Consider the following 12,857-nt stretch of genomic DNA (forward strand, 5'->3'; position numbering starts at 1 on the left):
CAAGTGATTGCTCCTCCATTTAGGGTAAAGACCCAGCCCGACTGAGATTGAAAATTATCCCAATTAGTCCTGAAGCTAGCATCACTATACCCCACTACTCTTAAGTCATCACCCCCACCGAGGGTAAGGACCCATTCCCTAGTCCTTCGTAGGTATTTAAGAATATTCTTCACTACAGTCAAGTGATCCTTGCCCAGATTCCCTTGATATCTGCTGGCCATGCTCAAAGGCCATATCAGGGCGAGTACAAGTCATAACATACATGACCGAGCCTACAACGAAAGCATACGGTACTCGACTCCTCTCAGCTATCTCAACCTCTATACCCGGGCTCTGAGTCTTACTCAGTTTGGCGTTACTCTGGATTGGTAAGTCACCTTTCTTGGAATCCTGCATGTTGAACCGTTCAGCACCATATCCAATTAAGTACTTTGACTAAGTCCAATTAGTCTCTTACTCCTTTCTCTGAATATCATTATCCCTAGGATATAGGCATCTTCTCCAAGGTCCTTCATAGCGAAACACTTCCCAAGCTAGGATTTAACCTCCTGCAAGGTTGGGATGTCATTTCCTATGAGTAGTATGTCATCCACACAAAATACCAAAAAGCTAACTATACTCCCACTAGCCTTAACATATACACAGGACTCATCTTCGCTCCTCGAAAATCCAAACTCTTTGACTTTCTCATCGAAACAAAGATTCCATCTGCGAGATGCTTGTTTCAATCCATAGATGGATTTCTCAATCTTAAACACCCTATTAGGATGCTTTGCATCGACAAAACCCTCTGTCTGACTCATGTAAACATCCTCAGCCAACTTTCCATTAAGGAAAGTGGTTTTGACATCCATTTTCCATATTTCATAATCATGAAATGCAGCTGTGGCTAGAAAAACCCTAGTAGACTTAATCTTCGCTACAGTCGTGCTTTATAAGTGTGTACATTCCCATCCATGTCAGTCTTCTTCTTGAAGATCCAGTTGCACCCGACCATCTTACGACCCGATACATAATCAACTAATCTCCAAACTTGATTGTTATACATTGACTGAATCTCGTTGTCCATAGCCTGTTTCAATTTGTCAGACCCAGGGCCTGCCATGGCTTCTACAAAGTTGTTAGGCTCATCCAAATTTACTAGTGTACTATCATTGATAAATGCATCACCTTCTGTAGTAATACGATAACCATAGTAATGCTCAGGTGGATTCCTAACTCTTGTGGAATTCCTCAGAGGCACAGACTCATCAACAGGAGTTTCATCCTCAGGTTGATTGCTAGGGTTTAAGGTTCCTTCACCACTTGACTCTTGAAGTTCTTCAAGGTCAATTTTCCTCCCACTATTTCCATGGCTTATAAACTCTCTCTCTCTATCTATCTCTCTCTCTCTCTCTCTCCCTCTCCTTGCCATAAAGACCACATTCTCACTGGGGGCATCTTGGTTTTCCAAGATAGATTTACGTTCGGGCTACCATAAGATGAGGGTCAGAGATGAGGATGTTCATAAGACTGCTTTTCGGAATCTCTATGGTCACTATGAGTTCATGGAGATGCCATTTGGGCTCACCAATGCCCCTGCTGCGTTCATGGACCTCATGAACCGCATGTGCAAACTGATGTTGGATCGGTCTGTGATAGTCTTTATCACAAACATCTTGGTTTAATCCATGTAACACCGCGAATCCTGGATGAGAAATTTAAGAGTTATAATGCACTTTAGAGGACCTACTCGACGAGTTGGTTGGTCCCGACTCGTCGTGTAGGGGCTGAGTTGGCCACACGAATTATAAAGCCTACTCGTCGAGTCGAAGGATGGAATTGACGAGTTGAGTCAGTATTGAGAAAACCCTAATTTTAGGGCTTGCACCCTATTTAATGGCCCTTAAGCCCTCATTTCCTCCTCACCGGTCACCCTACTCCCCTGTGTGAAACCGTAATCATCTAGAGTGAGCTAAGAGAGTAAAGAGAGCTAATCTTGGGCATTTTGTGATCTTTTGGAAGAGAAGGAAGGAGAATCAAAGCAAGGAACGTGAAGGGACTGATGGATCTAGTGTTATTTCATCCATAGCTTCTGTTGAAGGTAAAAAGTTTCAACCTTTCTTATTATGTTAATTAAATCTCATGATTTTGGAGTTTTAGGGATTTTTCCATCCTCCTTTGAGATTTTTAGTGTGTTGTGCATATCACATGAGTGAGACTTCAGATCTGGACCTTGTGAGGTCCCTAGAGTCCATAGGTCCCAGTTTTATCCAACTAATAGAAGAGCTTTTACGATTAAGACCTTTATGGAGCTCATTTTGGCATCTTGAGCTTATATGTCATGCATGAACGTAAAGCTTGCAGCTTTACGTGATGATTCAGCCTTAGGAGGGTAGATCCAGAGTATGGGACCTTGTTCTGTCCAAAATCATCTGAATGATAGCAGGGACCGAAGGGACTCGCCGAGTCGGTGAACTGACTGGACGAGTCGGTTAGGGTTTACCCCGATGATTTGGACGCGTTACAGACTCGGCAAGTTGGTGAGACAACTCGACGAGTTGAGAGGGTTTTATCCATCTTTAGATTCTTAGTGGACTCGACGATTTGACGAGACAACTCAATGAGTAGGAGGGTATCCTTGGTCTTCTAGATGCTTTATGGACTTGACGAGTCGGCTAGCAAATCGGCGAGTATAACCGGGTTTTCGCTATTTACTGAGTTCTGAGGAACTCAACAAGTTCATGAGTTATACTCGGCGAGTTGAGTCAACATGGACTGTTGACTTTAGTGTTGACCTCTGTTGACTTTTAGAGTTAGGTCAGTGTTGACTGTTGACTTTAGGGTTTTGGTCAACTGCGGGTTTTGGAGGCCATGGAGGGGCGGGGGTTAGATCAGTAGCTCAAGTGTGGATACATTGCTTTACTTTGCGAGGTGAGTCTTCTCACTATACTTACCTAGAGTTGTAACCTTGTATGATCGGAGGGTCTTACACGCTTATAACGAGTAGTATGATATTCTACATTATGTATTTGTGATTTATGTTGTTTATATATCGATTTGTGCCTTACTGAGTTAGGATCGGAGGGTCCAAACCGAGTTGTGAGACTGGAGGGTCTTTACTGAGATACCGGACTGGAGGGTCCAACCCGAGTTGTGGGACTGGAGGGTCCCACTGAGAAACATTGACCGGAGGGTCTTATTCGAGTATAGCCATGAGAGGCTAATTATTTATGTGTGGTATTTTGGGGAACTCACTAAGCTTCGTGCTTACTGTGTTATGTGTTATGTGTTTCAGGTACTTCTCAGGATCACGGGAAGGAGCTGGCTTGATTGTACACATGAGATGGAGTTATGTTTTGAGGATCCTGGATTTTTATTCAAATAATTATGAACATGTGTTTTTGATAATTTGATATTTGGGAATCTTTTGAAATATGTTATGAGATTTATGTGATTTTAAATGAAAAAAAAAATATATTTGAAAATTTACGGTGTTACAAGTTGGTATCAGAGCCTTGGTCTGAGGGATTCGGATGTACCTTCGGGTGTGTTTGGACTCAAATTGAGGAATTGAGAAATTTTTTCAAAAGAAATGATTTTTCTAAAACGAGAAAGAGTTTTAAAGAGGAAAACGAGTTGGAGCAATGTGTACAATCAGCCAGAGCCCGAACGGTGATTTCCAAAAATACCCTTACTTATTTGTGTTATGAGATATTAGGGATGTATGCTAGAGAATAGGCTATGTATTTCATATTTTAGGGATAGAGTTGTCCGGTTTTTGATGCCTTAGCCTAGGAGATGCTATCGATCGATGTTATCCGTTATTTGCCTTGAGTATGTGTTGAGTAGGAGTATCTAGCAGGAATCACTTAAAAGAGTTCTGAGTAGAGGGATAATCTGAGTGAGATACCTACCTGGGCATTTGAGGAATCAACAAGGGAGTAGTTAGATACCCACGAGGGGTAGGGTTGCTTGAGTTCAGTGATGCCTTTTGATTTGTTGATGGAGCGAGTGGAGTTGTATGCTAGAGTGGTCTTATACGTTGGTGAAGGTTATTTGATGCCCGAATGCTGCTTTATTTGTACTTTATGGGACTCTTGATGATGCGAGACAACTACTAAGTGAATATAATGATATTCAGAAGGTAGATGGATGGCATTATGAGGAGTTCGTCAGCAGCTGATGGCAAAGATGTGTGAGAACCTAGGACGAGCCTATGGAGTGACTTTAGTCAGATGAGTGCGCTGACAGAGGAGATTATTTGCTGGAGAGCGAACATGTATAACAAGATTGGTGATTGAAAAGGTTGAGCAGCTACTTAAGAAATCTGGGACGATTCATGTGGAAAGTATGGGTAGATGTGGCAAGTAGTATGGGCCAGTGCTACTAAAAGTAGAGGACCCATACTCGAAATAGGGAGGATTCCAGAGGTTCTAAATAGCAGGTTGCAGGGATATAACATGGTTCGGGTGCCATGATTTATAGCAGAGCGTGTCCATCTTTATCACTTATCTGACGATGGGTGTTCAGAGTGAGAATGGATATGGTAGACTGTGGGGCCAGAGGGCCATATCGGTTGAGCTTCAATAGAGTGTACCTTGTGAGGAAAATTGAGTTTAGATTTCGAGGAGTTGAATGATGAGTTGCCAGTTAGAGTCGTAGGACTTAAGGAAGAATGGAGATGACACAATATGGAGGATTGCGGTCTGGATTGAGTGATTGGCCGATGGTTGAGATGTCACTTTTTGTGATGAGAATTGCACTATTTCTGCTTCTCGTGTGGAGCGGAAAGGATAACAAGCTTCCAATTTCATAGTAGAGCGGTAAACCCTGTGGGGTAGCGTATAGCTGAGATATTTCCACCAGAGTATGTGTGGTATGTCTGTTGCGAGATATTTCTTATGCTGTGAGAAAGAGTCATTAGAGGGGACTGAGATGGATGAGGACAAGGATATACCTTAGTGGAGTATATTAAGGCATATTTTAGCAGCAATTCTAGGTAATCAAGAGGAATATATTGGGGCAGTGGCCCTCATGGTTTACGTGTTGTATCGACTGTGAGAGTGAGGTATCTTGCTCCTATGATAATTCCTACGATGGAATGTTGGTTGTGGAATCAGAGACGAGGTGTGTGATAGTGCATTGTATCCAGATTGAGAGTCGTGACTAATTCGGGACAGTTGGGATATCCGACGGTGTGTAGGTACGAGAATCTTAGGTGACTAGAGGCAATCACATTGGGAGGATTTTAGGGCTTCCATTTGAGATACGGGATACTTGGAGCTATTGGTCATTATATGGAAGATCATCGAGTGTTGCGTAATACGTTCCATGAGTCGGAAATGGTACATCTGGTGAGCAAGTATGTAGTATGGTTTGTTTGGTATGTCAAGGGATGATGGTTTGAACCCTTAGTGGGGGAGAACTGGGTATGCTACAGGGAGGATCCTCAATCTAATGTGATACAGAGGTTTGGGTTATGGGGATCTGTAGATTGTGTATAGGAGATAGGAGATATGTGATAGTCAAGGCAACATACAGAGCAAGAGGATGCATGTTTCATAAGCCCAGGAGGGAAGGAGTGTCTTCACAGCAGGTGATATTTGGACAGGAATCTGACTATGGTCATGTTTTTTGGGTTTGCCAATGTTGGAGTTTCGAGACAGTCAGGTTGCTGAGGGCAAGTTTCGATTGCTGAAATATTGATAGTTCGATGTATAGATTGCTACCTATACTCCAGGAAGGGCAGCAGTTGATGTGTCAATCAACTACAATGTCAATATGAGTAGCTTGCATGGGCTTGATCGGTAGTGTAACGCCCTGTAATTCCTAGTCTGAGGCCGTGGCTCAAAGGTTGGTCATTATAAGGATTATGGCTTTTGAGAAGGTAAGATCTAGTCCCATTTTGTGTGGGTGATGTATTAGAAGTGATTCGGGTGTTCGACTCGTGTTTTGGAGCCTAGGGGTATTTTTGTAAAGTGGTAGTTCGGGCTTTTGTGGAAAATAAATTTTTGTTCGGAAGGTTTTAAGAAAGGTATGAGTTAATAGAAGTGTAGGGCTTCTCGTTACCTTTCCGTGGATATAAGGATCGCCGAAATCGGGCTTAGAATGAAGAAGTTATAGTCTTCGGAAGTTTCATGGTTTTCAGGCTTAGCCGAGTACACGGGGTGTGCACAAAGAGTACGCGGGGCGTAATAGTGAAAAAGGCAGTATGCAGGGCATACCTTGGAGTATGTTGGGCGTACTGACCAGGATGGTCGCGAATGTTCTTTGGAGTACGCTGTGCGTACCAGAATTATGATGGGCGTACGCCAGTCAGATCAGAACCCAATTTTAGGGTATTGGACCCTATTTAAGCTCCTTATCTCATAACCTAACCATAATATCTTCAGCCTCCATCCCTCTAAACCCTAGAAATCGACCATTAGCACTCATTTGAGTGATTTTGGAGCTTGGATGGCCATTCGAGGAGTATTTTGGTATTTTTGAAGAAGGTGTTCATTCATGAAGACTTATTGAAGAAGATAGAGCTTTTAGATCCATAACTACACCAACTTTTGGCTCTCATATGAGGTATAAAGTCTTAAAGTTGGTGGTTATTTCCTTAGATCTCTTATGTTGAGTTTTGGACCTTTTTGGTCCCAAGGATGAAGCTTTATGGTTCAAATCCGATTCTTAGGCTTAGGGTTGCCACCTTTGGTGCTATTTGAGTCCCTAAGGCAGAAAGTTGCCATCTTGGAGGTTTTAATGGTTTCATTCAAGAGTTACGGTCATTTTCATAGAAGTAGATTGTTATACTTTGAGTTTGGGTTCATGTGGGTTATATAAGCCACCAAGTCAGTGACTTTATGGATTAAGACGTTAAGTAGAGCTCAGATCTGTAATGTTTGAAGCATTAAGTGATTAATAGCAAAAAAGGACTTAACAGAGGAGTACGCTGGGCGTACAAGCTGGTACGCGCAACGTACAAGTCATGAACCTAGTACACGCTGCGTACGGCTAAGTACGCCCTGCGTACTCAGTCAGAATAGGTTTTGCTTATTGGGATTTGGTGTAGGCTAACTTTTGGGCTTGTTTATCTTGGGCCCGTTGGGCCATTAGGTTCTGGGCTGTTAGTGATGTTGGGAAAAGGCCTCGGAAGGATTTGGGCCCAATTTGGAAACTTGGGCCTTGGTTTGGGCCACGAGTGTTTTTTTTTTAGCATTTTGGGCATAAGTTTTTGGATTATTATTGGACCATCGGGATGCTAAGTGTGTTGGTTTTAAAAGAAGGATTTGGGCCTCATGGCAATACCCAAGTAGAGGTTTGGGCCCAATTTGGAAAATTAGGCAATTAATAGATTTATGGACATTATAGTGTTGGGATTTTGTTTTGGGTTCGGGACCTAGTTATGGATCATACTGGGCCAAGAGTAGAATGGTCATTTTACCCCCATGTATGGATTAAGGATTATGGTATGGGACTCAATTGCTAATTGGGTATATTGATCGGTATTGATAGTTCAGGAGGTGGACAGGGCAACAACTAAGGATTTCTTTCAGGAAGCTTCTGCATTCAAGGTGAGTCTTCTCACCATACCAATGGGTCTAAGGCACCAAGGCCGGCTCATTTTATGTTATGTGGTACACTAGCGTTTGTAGAGATATGTGGTATGCTAGTGATTGTATGTTATTGCATGGAAGACCCCGGAGGAAGCCCGTGGCATTTGGATATAAGACAATGTGGGATAGCCCATGGAATTCCTAGGTAAAGACCTTGAGGGGTAGCCCATGGCATGATGGCGTAAGACCCTAGGGCAACCCACGACATCCTTACAGGTTTATATATGTGTATGTAGTACATTAGATACTTCTGTGATATGAAATGCTAGGTTGATTATATATGTTATTGCATGAAAGAACCCGGAGGGAGTCCGTGACAGTTGGATATAAGACCATGTGGGGTAGCCCATGACATTCCCAAGTGAAGACCATGTGGGGTAGCCCATGACACGAAGATGTAAGACCCTGGGGGAGCCCGCGACATCCTTACATGTTTATGTATGCATGGCTTATGTGGTATATGTAGCTTTTATAGCTAATATGGTATGTGTTATGTGGATTGTATGTGGGGTATACTCTGGGGGACTCACTTAGAACTTGTGGATTTGTTTCATGTACATTGGATCCCAAGGGCAAGGGCAAGGATTTATGGCGCGACGTACACTCTCTCATAGGCGTTTTATGGGACACTGATATTTTAAACAAAAGTTGTAAATGATATGAGTTCATAAACAATTATATATGGGATTTTGTAATTTATGGAAATGTGTTTTGATAAATAAAAATGAAAATTTTCCTTTGAAAAATCGGGTCATTACAGGTAGCAGGTAGGACTTTGGATGGTTGTCAACGTGTTCTCAGTCGTGACGAATCCTTCGTGTTTCCAATTGTGAGTTGGGATACCCTAAGGCTTCGAGATGTGTGAGTGGAGGATCAGTGGTTGTGACAAGACATTGTGAGATTTCGTAATAGTGTATCAAGGTATCCGAGTATGATGCCCTAGGTTGTTGGATTATTACGAGACTTAGGTATGTTAGACGGCAAGTGGAACATCAAGAGACTATATTTCTAGATGTGAGAACATTAGCTAATTGTCGCCAGCCGGGAATTGTTCAAGAGTGTGACGGTACAGAGGAAAGTGCCCTGTCTACGAGAACTTAAGTCAAGAGTGATGATTGCGTGAGCTGGGTGGGTGTGTGCACCTAGCTATGTTGGGCCATGGTGTATTGGATAGATGACTCGGTGTGGTGACGACTTGATGATGAGATTATGGGGTAATAAGAGAGCGAGCGAGTCTGGCTGAGAGTAATCACTTAGGACTGTCAAGGAAAAACCATGGGTTGCGCCCATGGTCAGTGAGAGTATCGTATGACTGTGGAGATCCATAGCATACATGATGCAGAGAGAGAGTCTTGTATGACTGCGGAGAGCTGTAGCATACATGAGCCAGAGAAAGAGAGTATTGTATGACTGCGAAGAGCCATAGCATACATGAGCCAGAGAGAGTGTATTCTATGATTGCAGAGAGCCGTAGCATACATGAGCTAGAGAGAGAGTATTGTATAACTGCAGGGAATCATAGCCTACATGAGTCAGAGGGAGATTATCGTATGATTGCGGGGAGCCGTAGCCTACATGAGTCATAGAGAGAGAGAGAGAGAGAGAGAGAGTATCGCATGACTTCGAAGAACTATAGCATTCGTGAGTCAGCTAGAGAGAGAGAGAGGGAGATATAGAGTATCGTAAGCCTACAGAGAGCCATAACATTCATAAGTCAGCGAGAGATATAGAGATAGTGTGTGTTTGTGTGTGTGTCGTAAGCCCATAGGGAGCAGTAGCATTCATGAATTAGAGAGAGAAAGAGAGAAAGAGAGAGAGTGTGTGTGTGTGTATTGTAAGCTTGCGGGGAGCCATATCATTCACGGGTCGGTGAGAGAGTGTCATAAGTATGCGAGGAGCCGTAGCATTCAAAAGTCAGTAAGGGAGTGTCTTAAGACTACAGGGAACCGTAGCACTCAGTAGTCAATAAGAGAGAATGTAGTAACTACGGGGAGCTGTAGTATTCACTAGTCAGAGCAAGACGTAGAGGAATTCTTATGCTTGTGTAGCCTTACCAATTGAGTCTTTGGGAGCCTGGTGATCAGACAAGAGGTGAGACTGGGGTCTCCATGATTTTCGGAAATCATTATATCACGAGTAAAGGAGGGATTATCGCAATCGGAAGGAACTGGAGCAGTGGCGCACACATGGATTCGCAGATCTCGGGTCATGAGTTGAGTATTAGATTGGAAATGAGTGATTCCAATTCTGTTGTTGAATCAAACTCTCGAGCTTGAGTTTGGCTCTTTGTGTATTGAGTAGACAGGATGAGATACTGGATTCTTAAATGGGTTTCATTTTGAGAGGTATTGGTTTCCATTTGATGTCTTGGACCTGGGTGGGCCAGTTGTTGGTATGGGAAGGACCATGGGACGCTTGGAACTAGTGAGTGGTAGACGATAGAGGTCGGAGGTGAAGCGACTTCATATGGGGTTGTAGTATTCACATGAGGTAAAGAGAACTTTGTGACTTTGTGTGTCATGATGGGCCGAGATAGCAATTGTGAGAAAGAAGTTTGTAAGTCATTTCATTGGGTGTGAAATGGGTAGTTTTTGGAGACTCAACTGTTGGGTCGGGGGCTGACCTGGTCCTCAGTGATGGAAGGGATATTTGAGAGGAAGTTGGGGCTTACGAGTATAGATGTTAGAGGATAGCTCTGAGTGGGCATTATCATTTTATTATGTCTAAGGACAGAATGTTGAGGTTCATTTTTCGGATGGGTTTGGATGGCAGTACAGGTGGTGAGCCCCTGGTTAGATGTGACCCCTCCGTTCCTTTTGAGCTACGATCTGGATCGATTGGTATATCTGACATGAGTGATTGGTGGCCAATTATTAGTCAACGACCTGTTTCCATCATTCACAATAAGAAAATCAGAGTTGGCAATGTGTTATCAGGGTCTGTTAGTCGATGAGTGAGTAACATAATGATATCTTGCATGGTCGGTCTAGCAGGGAGACAGAACATTAGAGTTTCCAGATTTTGGGGAGTTAGAACTGGTACCGCAGCGATAGAGGGGTCTGTCCTGCTTTGGGATTGGGAGTTCCTAATTAGGTTCGGGTGTCTTGGAAGGGAAATTGTTGTATGATATGAGATTTTTGGTGGTGCTTATCGGGTTACTGGTTTTGATCTATGTGTTGTCAAGGAGAGATTTCGAGGGTGAAATCTAATTCAAGTGGGGGAGAATTGTAACACCTCAAATCCTAGATAAGAAATTTAAAAGTTATAATGCACTTTGGAGGACCTACTCGACGATTTGGTTGGTCCCGACTCGTGTAGGGGTTGAGTTGGCCACACGAATTATAAAGCCTACTCGTCGAGTCGTAGGATGGAATCGATGAGTTGAGTCAGTATTGAGAAAACCCTAATTTTAGGGCTTGCACCCTATTTAATGGCCCTTAAGCCCTCATTTCCGCCTCGCCAGTCACACTACTCCCCTGTGTGAAACCCTAATCATCTAGAGTGAGCTAATAGAGAAAATAGAGTTAATCTTCGGCATTTTGTGATCTTTTCGAGGAGAAGGAAGGATAATCAAATCAAGGAATGAGAAGGGATTGATGGATCTAGTGTTATTTCATCCATAATTTCTTTTGAGGGTAAAAAGTCTCCACCTTTCTCATTATGTTGATTAGATCTCACGATTATGGATTTTTAGGGATTTTTCCATCCTCCTTGGAGATTTTGAGTGTGTTGTGCATATCAAATGAGTGAGACTTAAGATATGCTTGGGTTGGGTTACTCGATGCCCGAATGCCTTATGTGCTTGCTATATGTGCTTATTGAATTACATGCTAGAACTAATTAGTCAATAATATGATGGCCTGAATAGGATATGCTTGGGTTGGTTACTCGATGCACGAATGTTGCTTGCTTTGTGCTTTTAGGAGTTCTATTTATATTTAACTAGTTAGTAAAAGAATACGTTAAGTTACATATTGCGATGACTAAATAATTTCAGAAGGTTAGGTCTATCCCAATTTCGCAGCTCTTGTTTGAGTCCAACCGTTGTAGGGTAGTACCTCTCATTCGACGAATTATCTGGTCTTGGTGATATGTAATGGTATTTGCGAGCTAGTTTGGAAAAGGTAGCAGGGACTTCTTACACAGCTGTTGGTGGGGAGTAGGTTGGAGATTTACCCTAGGGTAAGCCTAGGATGAGATTGGTGAGGCAATCAGTAATAGTGAAAAGGGACTTGGTGAAATCAAGGCAATCCTTGAGGAAAGTACGGATAGATGTGGAAGGTAGTATGGGCCTGTACTTTTGAAAGCTGAGAATCCGTACTCGGATCAAGGAGGTTGAGATAGAACCAGGGAATTTGTAGAGTGTGTGAGACAAATGCTCCAGTAACCCTGTGGATCATAGACGACTGACAGGGCAAGACAGATGCTCCGGTGAGGAGGAGCCGATCCTTCCAGTTGACCACCGAGGAGGCGCACGCCGCACCGGATGTGGTGACGGGTATGTTTTCTTCCCCCTAACTCTTATTACATTTTAGTTATGTTATTTATGTTCTATGTTCTATGTGTTTTGTTAGGATCATTTCATGTGAACGATATTCCAGTACATGTGTTATTTGACGTGGGGGCTACCCGATCATTTGTCTATCTTGTTCTTAGCAAGAGGTTATATGAGTTATCAAGGATGTTGGATTGTCCTCTAGAGGTCGAGATTGATGACGACCGATCTGTCCAGGCATCAGAGGTTTTAAGAGATTGTGTTTTGAGTCTGTATGATGAGAGCTACCTAGTGGATTTGGTACCCATTCCGTTGCGTGGGAACAAGGTTATCATCGACATGGATTGGCTGAGCCCTAATGGGGATGGTGATCGACTGTGTGCAACAGTTGGTACATGTCAGGACCCCAAGTGGGGGAGAGCTGGTGATTCAGGGCGAGATGCCCCAACGCATACCAGCTTTGTGTTTGGCAGCGAGGGCTAGGCGCTACCTTCAGCAGGGTTGCGCAGGGTATGTCTCCTATGTTATGGATACCCGAGAGGTGGGTAAGGTGACTGTGAGTGATGTACCAGTGATGCGAGTGTACCCAAGCGTATTACCAGAGAAGCTGCCTGGGATACCTCCGGAGAGACATGTGGAGTTCCGGATCAACCTAGTCCCTCGTTCGGCTCTGATAGCCAAGGCACCATATCGGTTGGCTCTTCCCAAGATGCAGGAGTTGTCTACACAGCTGTAGGATCTGTTAGATAAATTATTAATTACATCGAGTAGTTCTCCCT

The sequence above is a fragment of the Lactuca sativa genome, chromosome 1 (genome assembly GCF_002870075.4).
Source record: "Lactuca sativa cultivar Salinas chromosome 1, Lsat_Salinas_v11, whole genome shotgun sequence".
Lineage (NCBI taxonomy): Eukaryota > Viridiplantae > Streptophyta > Magnoliopsida > Asterales > Asteraceae > Lactuca > Lactuca sativa.